The sequence below is a fragment of the Macaca nemestrina genome, chromosome 18 (genome assembly GCF_043159975.1).
Source record: "Macaca nemestrina isolate mMacNem1 chromosome 18, mMacNem.hap1, whole genome shotgun sequence".
In the NCBI taxonomy this organism is placed as follows: Eukaryota; Metazoa; Chordata; class Mammalia; order Primates; family Cercopithecidae; genus Macaca; species Macaca nemestrina.
The window spans coordinates 56579627-56593461 of record NC_092142.1 but is presented as its reverse complement, the minus strand read 5'-3'; positions in this window follow the sequence as shown (position 1 = coordinate 56593461).

Genomic DNA, 13835 nt, shown 5'->3' with positions numbered 1-13835 from the left:
TCCATTTCCAGGAGGAAACAGAGGTGCAGAGATGAGTCTGCCTCATTCACTGTCCCTTACTCAATTGCCTCAGTTTCCCTAGGCATCACATTCTGACTGGAGGTCATGATTACCAGGGCCTTGGTGTTCCTTCCTGGCTGAGGAGTCGAGGGAAGCCCCAAGTCTGGGCGCCAGCCTGGGGCTGCCATCACAACCCCAGGCTTCACCAGATTCCGCCCATGAGAGCATCCAGCTTGGTCCTGCCATCTCTCCATCTCTTTCCTTTGTGGCTGCTCAAGCCCATTTCCTCCCAGACAAATTGGGGCAAAAGCCAGCACCCAGAGCCACCAAAAGCCCCAATAATGCTCAGGTGAGGAGTAAAGCCAGTCTTCCCATCTGGAAAGAGTGTTGGCCGAGGAATGAAAATGTAAGACGATAAAATCCATCCGCAGGGTGGGGCTGAGGGGCCCTGGTGGGGGCTGCTTGGGGCTGAATGGACTGTGAGCCTCCCACGACAGTGATGGTGGCCTTTTGGCTCTGCAGGCTCGGGCACAAAGGATCTAATAAAGCAAACACAGCTGGGACCAGCGTGCTGCCCCCAGCCCCTCCTGGCCTCAGGCCCAGCATTAATGCTGGACTAAAACAGGCTGAGGCCCCTGGCTGTGAGCTGGAGGGGTGTACCCAGTCACACCAGCCTCATTTAACCTCTCTTAGGCAGTGCTGGGGGATGGAGTGGAGACTGTCATCTATAAATTTCAGTGCAGCCCTGCGTCTCTCCCAGGATTTTATTTAATTAATTTATTTTTTGAGACAGGGTCTTGCTCTGTCACCCAGATGGAGTGCAGTGTCACTATCATAGCTCACTGCAGCCCCCAACTCCTGGGCTCGAGCCATCCTCCTGCCTCAGCCTCCTGAGTAGCTAGGACTATAGGCATGCACTACCACACCTGGCTAATATAAAAATTTTTTTTTTAGAGATGAGGATCTCGTTATGTTGCCCAGGCTGTTCTCAAACTCCTGGCCTCAAGTGATCCTCCACCCTCAGCCTCCCAAAGTACTGGGATTACAGGTATGAGCCACCACACCCAGCCCCACTCATGATTGGGGCCCTGAGGTTCCAGGAAGGAGAAGCACTTGCCAATGGCCTCACAACCAGAGGAACATCGGGCTGCAGCTGAGACACACCCTTCAGTCTCCACTCAATCAATTCTTGGTCATCCACAGTGCCCACAACCCCCGGCCCTGCCCACACCCAAGGGTGGCATGAACACCTACAGGGTGCAACTTCTAAGGTCAGATTTGGAAACTGGACCTTGGGAAGATTTTTCGTAGTAATAGATTGCAAATACTCGATTCAAGGTAACACATGAACGAAACAGTTTCAGATTTTGGTATGTGATGGATGTATATATTGTATATGCTGTATTGTGATACATATCACATGCGTTGTGTGTAGGCATATGTGTATGTGTCTCTGTGTGTGTGTGTGTGCACACGCATGTGTGTGTATGGAATCATACGGAATGTACTTGTCTGGCTTCCTTCACTCTTACTCAGTGTAATTATTTTGAGATTCATCTATGTTGTTGCAGTATTTCATTCCTCTTATTGTTGAGCCGTATTCCAATGTGTATATATATGTCTATTAAATTATTTTAACACGCAAGCTGGCCAGGCACAATGGCTCACATCTGTAAATCCAGCACCCTGGGAGGCTGAGGCAGGAGTGTGGTTTGAGCCCAGGGGTTCAAGACCAGCCTGGGCAACATAGTGAGACACTGTCTCTACAAAAATTTTTTTTTAATTAGCCAGGTGTGGTGGCACGTGCCAATAATCCTAGCTACTTGGGAGGCTGAGGCAGGAGGACTGCTTGAGCCCAGGAAGATGAGGCTACAGTGAACTATGATCACGCCACTGCATTCCAGCCTGGGTGACAGAATGAGATCCTATATCGAATAAATAAATAAATAAACAAACATGTAGGCTAATAGATAGTGATTGAAGGTAAATCAATGGATGCCTGGAGACTGACAGGGGCAGGGAAATGATGAAGAAGAAATGTAAGGAAGAAGAAAACTATAAAATGATAGATATACTCACTAACTTAATTGTGCTGTTAGTTTCCTGGGTGTATAACTATGTCAAAATTCATCAGACTGTACATTTTAAATACATGAAGTTTACTGTATGTTATATACTTCAACAAAACTATTTATACATATGCATACACACACACACACACACAAAACTATCACCATTGGATCTGTGACTTAATGGATATTATTGCTTATCTCCTAGTTCAAGGGCAGAGCTGAGCTGGTGCTTATTTATTTTTTTAAGTGAGTTGGTTCTTCTGCTTCTGGGAAGATGGAGTAGGCCTACTTTTTCCTATTCCTCCCAGTAAGTACAACTAAAAACCTTGGAAGTTATATCCAAAACAAACACAAGAAGACTCTGAAAGATGGAGAGAAGAAGGCGGACGGGCTAGGGAATGTGGGACTCAAGCAACAACACACTGGTGATTTTCCTGGGTTTTTCTTTTGCCTCATACATGGCACACTTGGAGCTGAAAAGGCCAGCAACCCAGAAATGTCAGCGGGCAGAGAGCAAGAAATACCACCAAATGAGAAAAGCCTGCTCTCTCCAGCCAAAGGACCAAGAAAGGGGCATCCTGGCTAGACATCAAATGTTTAGACAATAAGCACTCAGCTCCAGCCAAAAACCAAAACAAACAAACAAACAAAATTGGTCCCACCTCCACCCATAACAGCAAAGGCTTAGTGGACACTCTAGATTTCTTTTGAGACAGGGTCTCGCTCTGTCATTCACCCAGGCTGGAGTGCAATGGCATGATCTCAGCTCACTGTGGCCTCAACCTTCGTGGGCTCAGGTGATCCTCCCACCTCAGCCTCCCAAATAGCTGGGAATACAGGCTTACACCACCACACCTGGATTTTTTTTTTTTTTTTTTTTTTTTTGTAGAGATGGGTTTTGCCGTGTTGGCCAGGCTGGTCTCAAACTCCTAGGCTCAAGCAATCCACTCACCTCAGCCTCCTGGAGTCTTGGGATTACAGGCGTGAGCCACTGCGCCCAGTCCAGGACTCTAGATTTCTGCCCTCGTCAGTCTGTAACGAGGCACCTTAACTTTCCCACCAGCCAAAATCGAGACTCTCCTGCTGCCGTGTCAGTGTAGACCATATGGGAAGCCTGGACCTCCACGTGACCTGGTAGTAATGAGGTGTCCCTCTCCCTCCCTTCTGGGGTTGTGTCAGAGGTGAAAAGTCAGGTCTTTCACTACTGCCCAGTAGTAATGAAGCCACCTCCACAGTGCTTTCAGTGGAGAACATGAGGACGCTGGAACTTCCGTCCCTGCCCAATAGTAATGAGTGGGCAGCCTCCTGCAAGATATAAACAGAGACCAAGTGGAGAACCAGGACTTCTATCTCCACCTAACTGTAACTAGGTGGTGCTCCCCTTCCCCTGCTAGAGCAGTAATCAGAGAAAGCCAGCTAAAACAGGAGGCTTAAACAAACTCCAAAGTCTCATAACATAATATGAAAATATCCAGGTTTCCAAAAAGCACTCATCCCCAGAATCAGAAAAATCTCATACTGAATGAAAAATAAAAGGCAATCAATAGATTTGAACCCTGAGATGACAGAGATGTTAGAATTATCTGACAAAGATTTTAAAGTGGCCATTATAAAATGTTTCAAGGAGCAACTGCAAATATGCTTGAAACAAGTGAAAATAAAAAAACATAGTCTCAGCAAAGAAACAGAAGGTATAAAGAGATCCAGTGGGAATTTTCAAACAACACAATAACTGAAATAAAAACCTCAGTGGGTGGGCTGAATGACAGAATCAGGGGAACAGGAAAGAATCAGTGAACTGGAAGAGAGAGCAATAGAAATTGCCCAATTTGAACAACAGAGAGAAAATACACTGAAAAATACAGGACCTGTAGGACTATAACAAAAGATTTAATATTTGTGCCATCAGAGTCCCTGAAAGAGAGAAGAAGGAAGACAGGGCTTAAAAAAAAAAGCACTCAAGGAAATAATGGCTGAGGCCAGGCACAGTGGTTCATGCCTATAATCCCAGCACTTTGGGAGACCGAGGCGGGCAGATCACCTGAGGCCAGGATTCTAGACCAGCCTGGCCAACATGGTGAAACTCTGTCTCGACTAAAATTATAAAATTAGCCTGGCATGGTGGCACATGCCTGTAATTTCAGCTACCCAGAGGCTGAGGTGGGAGAATTGCTTGAACCCGGAGGTGGAGGTTGCAATGAGCCGAGATCACGCCACTGCACTCCAGCCTGGGCAACAGAGCGAGACTCCATCTAAAAAGAAAAGAAAAGAGGCCAGGTGCGGTGGCTCACGCCTGTAATCCCAGCCCTTTGGGACGCCGAGGCAGGTGGATCACTAGGTCAGGAGACTGAGACCATCCTGGCTAACACGGTGAAACCCTGTCTCTACTAAAAATTACAAAAAAAAAAAAAAAAATTAGCTGGGCTTGGTGGCAGGCGCCTGTAGTCCCAGCTAGTTGGGAGGCTGAGGCAGGAGAATGGCGTGAACCCGGAAGGCGGAGCTTGCAGTGAGCCAAGATCACGCCACTGCACTCCAGCCTGGGCGACAGAGTGAGACTCCGTCTCAAAAAAGAAAAAAAAAAAGAAAGAAAGAAAAAGAAAAAAGAAAAGAAAAGAAATAACGGCTGAAATCTGTCCAAATTTGGTAAAGGACACAAGCCTATAGATTCAAGAATGTGAGTGAACCTCAAAGAGGCAACCCAAAGAAATCCACTCCAAAATATCTCATAATTAAACTTCTGAGAACTAAAGATAAAAATGTCTTGAAAGCACCTAGAGAAAACAATACCTCGCAGATAAAGCAAACACAATTCCAATGACAGCAATTTTTTCATCAGAAACCACAGTTGTCGGTTGGGCATGGTGGCTCACGCCTGTAATCCCAGCACTTTGGGAGGCCGAGGTGGGCAGATCACCGGAGGTCAAGAGTTCGAGACCAGCCTGCCCAATACGGCAAAACCCCGTCTCTACTAAAAATACAAAAAATTAGCTGGGCGTAGTGGCGGGCGCCTGTAATTCCAGCTACTTGGGAGGCTGAGGCAGAAGAATCACTGGAACCCAGGAGGCAGAGGTTGCAGTGAGCCAAGATCATGCCATTGCACTCCAGCCTGGGCAACAAGAGCAAAACTCTGTGAAGGGAAGAGGAGGGGAAGGGGGGGAGGGGAGGGAAGGGAGAAAGCATCCATCCATTGTGGTCAGAAGGAGGTAGAACAAGAAATTTTTTTTTTTTTTTTGAGACAGAGTCTCACTCTGTTGCCCAGGCTAGAGTGCAGTGGCACAATCTCAGCTCACTACAAGCTCCACCTCCGGAGTTCGTGCCATTCTCCTACCTCAGCCTCCTAAGTAGCTGGGACTACAGGTGTCTGCCATCATGCCTGGCTAATTTTTTGTATTTTTAGTAGAGACAGGTTTTCACCGTGTTAGCTAGGATGGTCTCGATCTTCTGACCTCATGATCTGCCCGCCTTGGCCTCCCAAAGTGCTGGGATTACAGGCGTGAGCCACGGTGCCTGACCAGAACAAGATTTTTTAAGGGCTGAATGAAAAGAACTGTCAACCCAGAATCCTATACCCAGTGAAAATGTTCTTCAGGAATGAAGGGAAAATTTGGACATTTTAAAATAAAACAAAACTAAGAGAATTTACTCCTAGACTAAAAAATGGCTAAATAAAATTCTCGAAATAGAAACAATAAAAGAAGAAATTTTGAATAATCAGGAGGGATGAAATAACATATTAAGCAAACATATGGGTAAACACAATAGGCTTGGCCAGGCGTGGTGGCTCATGCCTGTAATCCCAGAACTTTGGGAGGCTGAGGAGGGTGGATCACCTGAGGTCGGGAGTTTGAGACCAGCCTGACCAACATGGAGAAACGCCATCTCTACTAAAAATACAAAATTAGCCGGGTGTGGTGGTACCTGCTTATAATTCCAGCTACTTGGGAGGCTGAGGCAAGAGAATCGCTTGAACCCAGGAGGCAGAGGTTCCACTGAACCGAGATCACATCATTGCATACCAGCTTGGGCCACAGAGTGAGACTCTATCTCAAAAAAAAAAAAAAAAATAAAAAATATATATATATACACACACACACACACACACACACACACACACATATATACACACACACACACACGATAGGCTTTTCTTCTAGAATTTTCTAAATTATTATTCATGGTTGAAGTAAAATTATTTTGCTTCTGATACAGTTCTAAATGTATATAGAGGAAAATTTTAACACAATTATAGATTGGGGAGGATAAAGGGACATAAAGAGGTAATATTTCTTTTTGTTGTTGTTATTGAGACGGAGTTTCACTCTTGTTGCCCAGGCTGGAGTGCAATGGCGCGTTCTTGGCTCACCACAACCTCCGCCTCTGGGTTCAAGCGATTCTTCTGCCTCAGCCTCCCGAGTAGCCGGGATTACAGGCATGCGCCACCACACCCAGCTATTTTTGTATTTTTAGTAGAGATGGGGTTTCTCCATGTTGGTAGCGAACTCTCGACCTCAGGTGATCCGCCCGCCTCGGCCTCCCAAAGTGCTGGGATTACAGGCGTGAGCCACTGCGCCTGGCCATAAACAGGTAATATTTCTATACTTTACTCAAACTAGTAGAACAATCTCAGTAGACTGAGAGAAATTAAATAGAGATGATGTAATACCTAAAGCAACACCGCTAAAGAGCTAAACAAAAAGATATACTCAAAAACATAATAAGTAAATTAAAATGAGATTGTAAAAAATGTTCAGGCTAGGCACGGTGGCTCACGCCTGTCATCTCAGAACTCTGGGGGGCTGAGGGAGATGGATCACCTGAGGTCAGGAGTTCAAGACCAACCTGGCCAACATAGTGAAACCCTGTCTCTACGAAAAATACAAAAATTTACCAGGCATGGTGGCACACACCTGTAATCCCAGCTACTCGAAAGGCTGAGGCAGGACAATTGCTTGAACCCGGGAGGTGGAGTTTGCAGTGAGCTGAGATCAGGCCAATGCACTCCAGCCTGGGCGATAGAGCTAGACTCTGTCTCAAAAAAAAAAAAAAAGAAAAAGAAACTGTTCAAGTAACACATAGGAAAGCAGGAAAAAGAAAACACAGAAATAAAAAAGAGAACGAACAGTCAAAAAAAAAAAATAAGAAGACAAGACCACGCCATTGCACGCCAGCCTGGGAGATAGAGCGAGACTCTTGTCTCAAAAAAAATAAATTAACAAAAAATAAAAATAAAAAGAAGAAAGAAAGAAAATAAAAGAAAAAAAGAAATAATGCTTTTCCACCTATCCTGGTGTCCCTTAACACAAAATTAATCATCACAGTAGACTCTAGAGCAAAGAAAACTACCAGAGACAGAGAACGACAGTATATAATAGTAAAAGTGTCAATCTATCCAGAAGATATAGAAATCCTTAATACAGCGCTGGGTATGGTGGCTCATGCCTGTAATCCCAGCACTTTGGGGGGCCGAGGCAGGCAGATCACAAGGTCAGGATTTCGAGATTGGCCTGTCCATTATGGTGAAACCGCATCTGTATGAAAAATACAAAAATTAGCCAGGTGTGGTAGTGCGCCCCTGTAGTCCCAGCTACTCGGGAGGCTGAGGCAGAAGAATCGCTTGAACCTGGGAGGCGGAGATTGCAGTGAGCCGAGATCACGCCACTGTATTCCAGCCTGGGTGACAGAGCGAGATTCCATATCAAAAAAAAAAAAAGAAGAAGAAAAGAAATCCTTAATACACATGCACCAAGCAAGAGAACTACAAAATATGCAAAACAAAAACTGATAGAACTGAAAGGAGAAATGGACAAATCCACACTTACAGCGGGAGATAGCAACACCTCTCTCCAGCTATTGATAGTACAACTAGATATAAAATCAGAAAAGATGCAGAACTTAACCACAGCATCAACCAACAGGAGCTAACTGATACTTTTAGAACACTCTGCCTCAGAACAGCAGAATATACTGTGTTTTCTTTTTTTTCTTGTTTGAGACAGAGTCTTGCTCTGTCATCCATGCTGGAGTGCAGTGGCACAATCTTGGCTCACTGCCACCTCCGCCTCCTGGGTTCCAGCAAGCACATCTGGCTAATTTTTGTATTTTTCGTAGAGACGGGGTTTCACCATATTGTCCAGGCTGGTCTTAAACTCCTGGCCTCGGCCGGGCGCGGTGGCTCAAGCCTGTAATCCCAGTACTTTGGGAGGTCGAGGCGGGCGGATCACGAGGTCAGGAGATCGAGACCATCCTGGCTAACACGGTGAAACCCCGTCTCTACTAAAAATACAAAAAAACTATCCGGGCGCGGTGGCGGGCGCCTGTAGTCCCAGCTACTCGGGAGGCTGAGGCAGGAGAATGGCGTAAACCCGGGAGGCGGAGCTTGCAGTGAGCTGAGATCCGGCCACTGCACTCCAGCCTGGGTGACAGAGCAAGACTCCGTCTCAAAAAAAAAACAAAAAAACAAAAAAACAAAAAAAAAAAACTCCTGGCCTCAAGTGATCTGCCCGCCTCAGCCTCCCAAAGTGCTAGGATTACAGGAGTGAGCCACCACACCAGGCCCACACCTTGTTTTCAAGTGCCCATGAACATATACCAAGATAGACCACATCCTGGCCATAAAACAAACTTTAACAAGTTTAAAATAATTGAAATCTTACAGAGTATTTTTTCTGGCTACAATGGAATCAAACTAGAAATCAGTAACACAAAGAGAACAGGAAATTCTCTAAATGCTTAGAAATTAAACCGTACACTTCTGAATGATCCATGGATAAAGTTTCAAGGGAATTTTTTAAAACATACATTGAACTGAATGACAGTGAAAGTAAAACATACCAAAATTTGTGAAATACACCTAAAGCAGCACTAATATGGAAATTTATTTCACTTTAGAAAAGAGGAAAAGTCTTAAATCTGTCATCTAAACTCTATATCATCTAAACTTGATAGACTGACACCTTAAAGACCTAGAAAAAAACAGTGAAATAAATTCAAAACCAGCAGAAGTAAGGGAATAATAAAGATAAGAGCAGAAATCAATGAAATCTAAAATGAGAGAGAGAGAGAGAGGAGGGATATATAGAGAGAGAATTAGTGGAACAAAGATTTGGTTTTTTGAACAGATCAATAAAATTGGCAAACCTCTAGCAAGACTGACAGAGTAAAAAAAGTCAGAGAAGACACAAATACCTATACCTAAAAAAAGTCAGAGAAGTGAAATAAGGAATATTGCTATAAACCCTGAAGACATCAGTAATAATAATAATAAGGTAATGTTTATTATTATTATAAAGTTGATAACTTAGATGAAATAACTACTTCCCCAAAGACACAAACTGTTACAATTCATTTAACATGAAATAGTTCATTTGAGTAGTCCTGTAACAATTAAGGAAATTAGATTTTAAATTTTAAAACTCCCAAAAAGAAATCTCTTTGGGAAGCCAAGGCGGGAGGATCACTTGATCCCAGGAGTTCGAGACCAGCCTGGGCAACATAGTGAGACTTCCCATCTCGTTTTATTTTAAAAAATTATTATTAGTATTATTTTAAAACTCCAGACTCAGATGTTTTTGCTGAAGAATTGTACCAAACATTTAAAAAATTAATACTAATTCTACAAAATTGTTTTCAGAAAATAGGAGTGAATTCTGTTCAGTTCATTCTATAAAGTCAGTACCCTGATACTAAAACCAGATAAGGTAGTACATAAAAAAAGAAAAGAAAACTGGCCGGGTGCAGCGCAGTGGCTCACACCTGTAATCCCAGCATTTTGGGAGGCCGAGGCAGGCAGATCACCTGAGGTCAGGAGTTCAAGACCAGCTTGGCCAACATGGTGAAACCCTGTCTCTACTAAAAATACAAAAATTAGCCGGGTGTGGTAGCAGGCACCTGCAATCCCAGCTACATGGGAGGCTGAGGCAGAATAATCGCTTGAACTCGGGAGGCAGAGGTTGCAGTGAGCCAAGATGGTGCCATTGCACTCCAGCCTGGGCAAGAGAACAAGACTCTGTCTCAAGGAAAACAAAAAAACAAAAACAAACAAACAAAAAAACAGGCTAAAGATGAAATATCACATATTACATCAGTCAGTATAGAAAAGCATTTGACTAAATTAAACATTCATTAATAGTAAAAGCTCTCAAAAAATAAGAGAGGAGAACTTCCATAATTTGATAAATAGAATCTACAAAAAACTTACAGCTAACATTGGTCCTTAATGATGAAAAATTGAATGCTCTCCCTGAAGACCAGCAATAGGGCAAGGATGTCAGCTCATACTACAACATAGTGCTGAACATTTTAGCCAATGCGATAAACCACTAACAAATAGGTAGAAAAAGAGGAAAAAAACCTTTTCTGCATGCAGATGACATGATTATCTATATAGAAAATGTCAAAGAATCTACCAAGAAAAAGAAAAAAACCTCCTAGAACTAATATGTTCGGCAAGGTTGCAAAATATAATTATACAAAAATTATTTCCATATACTAGCAATGAACTCATTCATAGACAACAAAATTACAAATGCAATACCTTTTAAAATCACCAAAAATAAGTAAATAAAATATTTAGGTGGAAAGCTAACAAAATGTGTATAGAACCTGTATGCTGAAAACTCCGTAATGCTGATGAAAGACATTAAAAATAAATAAATAAGTGGAGAGACATACTGTGTTCTTGAATTGGAAGACTCAGCATAGTAAAAATGTCAATGCTCCCCAATTGATATACAGGTTTAATGTAATTTCTATCAGAATCCCAGCAAGATATTCTGTAGATATAGATAACATTATTCTAAAACTTACATAGAAAGATAAAGAATATTACTAGGACAGCTGAAACAATTTTGAAAAAGAATAAGTTGGGGCTGGGCGCAGTGGCTCGTGCCTGTAATCCCAACAATTGGGAGGCCAAGCTGGTAGGATCACTTAAGGCCAGGAGATTGAGACCAGCCTGGGCAACATAGCAAGTACTCCGTCTCTACACAATTATTTTAAAAAGTTAGTTGGGCATGGTTGGTCTCAGCTACTCAGGAGGTTGAGGGTGGAAGATTCCTTGAGCCCAGGTGCTCAAGACTGCAGTGAGCTATGATTGTGTCACTGCACACCAGCTTGGGGGACAGAGTGAAACCTTGTCGCAAACAAACAAACAAGCAAACCAGTAACTTGGGAGGAATTAATAACAGTCTACCTCAGAGCTGCCCAACCCCTGGACCACAGGCCAGTACTGGTTTGTGGTCTGTTAGGAACCCGGCTGCACAGCAGGAGGTGAGCAGCTATGAATGAAGCTTCATCTGTATTTACAGCTGCTCCCCATTGCTCACATTACCACCTGAACTCTGCCTCCTGTCAGACCAGCAGCAGCATTAGATTCTCATAGGAGCGCAAACCGTATTGTGAACTGTGCATGCGAGGGTTCTAGGTTGTGCGCTCTTTTTTTTTTTTTTTTTTTTTGAGACGGAGTCTCGCTCTGCCGCCCAGGCTGCAGTGCAGTGGCCGGATCTCAGCTCACTGCAAGCTCCGCCTCCCGGGTTCACGCCATTCTCCTGCCTCCGCCTCCCGAGTAGCTGGGACTACAGGCGCCCGCCACCGCGCCCGGCTAGTTTTTTGTATTTTTTAGTAGAGACGGGGTTTCACCGTGTTAGCCAGGATGGTCTCGATCTCCTGACCTCGTGATCCGCCCGTCTCGGCCTCCCAAAGTGCTGGGATTACAGGCGTGAGCCACCGCGCCCGGCCGGTTGTGCACTCTTTATGAGAATCTAATGCCTGATGATCTGTTACTGTCTCCTATCACGCCCAGATGGGACTGTCTAGTTGCAGGAAAACAAGCTCAGGGCTCCTGCTGATTCTACATTATGGTGAGTTGTATAATTATTTCATTATATATTACAACGTAATCATAATAGAAATAAAGTGGACAACAAAGATATTGTGCTTGAATCATCCTGGAAACACCCCCACAACATCAGTGGAAAAATTGTCTTCCTTGAAACAGTCCGTGGTGCCAAAAAGTTGGGGACCACTGGTCTACCTGATTTTGAGACTTTCTTTATTTGAGATAGAGTTTTGCTCTTTTTGCCCAGGCTGGAGTGCAGTGGCGCGATCTTGGCTCACTGCAACCTCTGCCTCTTGGGTTCAAGCGATTCTCCTGCTTCAGCCTCCTGAGTAGCTGGGTTACAGGCACATGCCACCACATCCAGCTAATTTTGTATTTTTAGTAGAGACAGGGGGGTTTCATCATGTTGGCCAGGCTGGTCTTGAACTCCTGACCTCCAGTAATCCACGCCTCAGCCTCTCAAAGTGCTGGGATTATAGGCATGAGCCACTGCTCCCAGCCTTAAAACTTACTATATAGGTATAGTAATCAAGACTGTTATTAACAGAGAGGTAGACATGCAGATCAATGAAATAGAACAGAGAATCCAGAAATATTTTTTACAACTGATTTTTTACAAAGTTGTAAAAGCAATTCAATGAGAGTCTTTTCAGCAAATAGAGCTAGAACAATCAGACATCCACAGGCAAAAAAAAAAAAAAGAAATCAAACCTAAACCAAAAAAAGTCATCAAAACCTCTATCAAATCTCACACCTCCTATAAAATTCAACTCAAAATGGATCACAGACTTAAATATAAAATGAAATTATGGAACTTTCAGAATGAAACATAGGAGAAAATTCAAAGAGTTTTTAGATTGGGCAACAAAAGCATAATCCATAAAAGGAACAATGGATAGTTCAGACTTTATCGAAATTTAAAACTTTTGTTTTGTGAAAGACCCTGTTAAGTGGATGAAAAGACAAGCTACAGACTGGGAGAAAATATTTGCAAACCACATGTTCAACAAAGGACTAGTAGGTAGAATATATAACTTCCGAAATTCAACAGTAAAAAAGCAAATCATCATACGGGGTACAGTGGCTCATGCCTGTAATCCCAGTACTTTGGGAGACCGACGCAGGCGGATTGCTTGAGCTCAGGAGTTTGAGACCAGCCTGGGCAGCATGGTGAAACCCTGTCTCTACAAAAAAAAAAAAATCCAAAAAAATTAGCTAGGCATGATGGTGCATGCCTATAGACCCAGCTACTCAGGAGGCTGAGCGGGGAGGATCACCTAAGCCCCAAGGCAGAGGTTGCAGTGAGCTGAGATCACGCCACTGCACTCCAGCCTCAGTGCCAAAAATGATGGCTTTTTATTGTGAAAATTCATTTGTGGTGTTGTTGTTGGCCAAAGCTCCCCTAGAGGTTTCTGGTATTGAAAAACAGTTTGCTATGATGAATCAAGTGCTGGGAGCTTTATGGGCTGTGGTTTGAAGCAAAGCAGGTGAGGCCAAGTTCGAAAGACGCATAGAGAGGTCAGGAGGTCGAGGCCCACGCTAGCTTGGCCATGGGCCTGGGGCTGATTAACTCAGGCTGATCACAGACACTACAATGACCATCAGGGACATTTTCAGACATCCGGAGGCAGCCTCCCTTTAAGCTCCCTGGGCAAGGCTGAGGCCCAGGTGTCTCCAGGGCAGGGGCATGCATTACATGGGTGGGTGTTGGGATCCTTGGTCCCTCACTGCTTTAGGCCTATTCCTCTGAGACACCCGGACAGTAGCTGGACGTGGAGATATTTTCATTTCTCAGGATTCTGGCTGTTCAGGTGGCCTATTGTTTTGTTTTGTATATATGGTCTAAAGCAGTGGTTCTCACACATTAGTGCGCATCAGAATCACCTAACCTGTTAAAATACACATTTCTGCTGGAAACTCCCAGAAAT